Source organism: Frankliniella occidentalis, unplaced genomic scaffold, assembly GCF_000697945.3.
Source record: "Frankliniella occidentalis isolate FOCC.00 unplaced genomic scaffold, Focc_3.1 Scaffold5, whole genome shotgun sequence".
Lineage (NCBI taxonomy): Eukaryota > Metazoa > Arthropoda > Insecta > Thysanoptera > Thripidae > Frankliniella > Frankliniella occidentalis.
This window is the reverse complement of record NW_026267135.1, coordinates 66,873-69,972: the sequence shown is the minus strand read 5'-3', so window position 1 is coordinate 69,972 and position 3,100 is coordinate 66,873. Positions and strand designations below refer to the sequence as shown.

Genomic DNA, 3,100 nt, shown 5'->3' with positions numbered 1-3,100 from the left:
TTGAAAGTCTTTTCAAAGCTTCACAAGGTAAGTTAGTTTTTCAGACAAAAATCAAACAAATTACATAAAATTGCCATAAATAAGGTTCAATAAGACAGATTATTGAAATTTCCTTCAACCATGTCAGTAAGAGCAATCATTTTACTCTCTTTTGCAGACTAAGGAAACTTTGACAAGAAGCTTCAAGATGCCACGACCAAGCTTTTTCAAGAAGCAATATTATCGTGGGCAACTGGAGATCTTATGTGCCCAGTCTATCTTGAACGACCACCTTAAGAACGGTGATGGCCCTGCGACACTGAAAAAATACTATGAATGGGAAGCACTTTCAATTATACCTGATTTGCAAAGTGTTGCATGGAATGATTCTAGAAAACTGTGTTCTTTGGGTTTTGACAGCAAGTTAAATTACCTCTCAATACATATAAGTGAGTGTAAAGGTGATTGGTATCCTCTGAATCCAAAATCCCTGAAGATAATTATTGAATGGGAAGTTGAATCGGCTGAAGAAAAATTGAAAGAATTCATCACGAACCTGAAACAGAAACCAAACTATGTCATTCTTGATACGTGGCGGGAAGATATTCTGGTTGAATTACCTAATTATAGATTAATAGGCTTTACCTTTGAAAACAAGAAAGAACCAGCAATCTGTGATTGTGAGTGGTCGTACAAATTGATAATTTAAAGTAGTTTTTTTTAAGATCATTGTCATTAGTTATTGTTGTTATTATTTAAAGACAATACTAAAGTTTATATTTGTTAATCTGATGTTTAGAAAATGATAGAAAAATCCTAAGTGTTACAACATTAATTTGTTTTGATAACTCGCAAACTACTGTTAATGTCTTTTGACATATCATACTCAACTCGAGATTGGAGCCGGAAAGTATACTGTTAAAGAAAGAAGAATCAGTCAAATAATAATATGAATATTAACAAGCTGGCCCGCCCTTATACTAAAGAAGTGAATGACATTTGCATAACTATTTATTGCTGGAAAGGCAAACTTACCTAGAATTTAGAAAGCCGAAAAAAGTGACGAGGCAGGTTGATGCAGTGGCGCGGCGCACAGCTCGTTGTTGTCTGGTTACACTAAAAATGGGGTTTTCATTGTTACCATTCAATGACGAAACGTTTAAAGCTGACCGACTATTGAGTTGCGATAAATGAAGCGGGTAAACAGAAAAATAAATACCTCATTATGCGTCTCACTAGAATCAATAGGGTGTTCCAGGATATCTAAAACGGAAGAGAAAAAGAACAAACTCACTGATTTACCTGTTTCCGCCCGTTCAGTATGAGAAATTACCATGGTAGTTTGGTCCGATTCTAACCTCTCAAATATGGAGGGGACCTCGAAACCGATCTGACAGTTTTTCATATCAGAAAGGCCGTAGCGGGACGTGACCAGCTCGACCAATCAGAGCCATCACGGAACCAGAAAAGTCAGTGAGCTTGTTCTTTTCCTACTTCCGTTTCGGATAGCCTGGAACACCCTATTAACCGCTGAATAGCTCGTTACGAAAAATTATGTATATTCACGAATTAACACAACTACACAACATACCTATCACTAAAATGAACACGCCATAGCGAACGAGTGAGCGAGCGACGCGAATTCTATAACGAAAAACCTGAGCATTTATCTAAAACACCACCTTTTCGGAATTGGCGCCGCGATCTCTCCCTTGGGGGTGTCTAGTATATGTACGCCAGACCACGTCTCGCGTAACAGGCTTCGCGATATCTCACGAAACACTGTTACGCTGCGACGCGCCTAGCGCACATATAGCTAGGCCTGCGGCGCTGACACCCGAGACGAGTTAAGGAGAGAGCACAGGGGAACAGAGCCTTCCGGGCCCAAAATTTGACATACTCGAACCATTTGTCGGGGTCTCACTCTAAAGTTAGGGACATGAAACTTCTGCTGTTCGGTAACGGTTTTCATTCATTTCGAATTTTGACAGATTGGTATGTAAAAATCAACGTTTTAGTGATACCAGATAATCTTGGGACCCTATAGCCCAAAAACAGGGTGCGGTTCGACCCGTAATATGTGGTTGAAGTATTACTCCCTTTACAATTCTGTGACATAAAGCCTTTTTAACAATTGAATAGACCATTTTATCTTTTACACGTTGTTTTCGCCAAGAAATGCCCCATAGCGCTGAAACGGTACAAGATAGAGCAAAACGGACGACATTTTCGCCCGTCCACAGGGTTCTACTTTCACGAGTTACCCCTTAGAAGTCCCTAAAAAAATATTTGAAAAAAATAATATTTTGCGACCTGTGGTTTTTGATTTTTTTAAAAGTCAATTTTTGAGCTACAATGCTCGTCTTCGAACTCGATCTGTCTTTTTATGATACAAAACGACCCTGAAATTCCCGGATCGCTCTCTCAATTCTTTCTCGTGCGGACAGACAGACAGACAAACAAACAGACAAACAAACAAACAGAATGAAACTTTTCCGGTCAGTAGAGTTAAGGGCTTCGCTAATCGCTCAGCCAAAAATATTTTGTGAGCTGCGGTTTTTGATTTCTTTTAAACGGCCGAAATGTTAGTCCTAAGGGCCCGACCTTCACGATTTACCCCTTAGGAGACCATCAAATATTTTGTAAAATTAATATATTTATTTTTGGACCACTTTTGTGAGAGAAACTCCCCCTAGCGTCTCAACGGTGAGAGATAGAGCCAAACGGACGGAATAATTGTAATCCCGAGGTTTCTTCATTCACAAGTTACTTCTAAGGAAACAATTTTTTTTCCCACTTCTTAGACCAACCTCCTTTTGTTTGTTACCCCCCATCACCCCCTTAGGGGTCGTTCACAGGCTCTGCACCAGCCGTTTCGTTGTCCAGAAGTACCACCAATGATACCCTAGAAATTTCAGACATCTTGCTCACGCCCTTCTTGAGGAATGTACAGACGGACTGACGGACAGACACAGGGGCGATGGCATTAGCCCGCTTATATAGCTTTTACAAAGCAGAAGAGCGGGCTTAAACAAGGTAGATATACGCCAGACCACGTCTCGCGTAACAGGCTTCGCGATATCTCACGAAACACTGTTACGCTGCGACGCGCCTGGCATAC

The 3,100-nt window shown here is 40.4% G+C and overlaps 1 long non-coding RNA gene across 1 annotated transcript; it reads right to left on the bottom strand.

Moving 5' to 3' along the window:
- Window positions 1–6: 6 nt before the first annotated feature.
- LOC127749891 (uncharacterized) lies at window positions 7–867 on the bottom strand. Its single transcript, XR_008011410.1, has 3 exons — window positions 625–867; window positions 413–535; window positions 7–298 (listed from the first exon to the last, which is right to left on the bottom strand). It is a non-coding gene; the product is annotated as an uncharacterized LOC127749891 (long non-coding RNA).
- Between the last annotated feature and the right edge of the window lie 2,233 nt (window positions 868–3,100).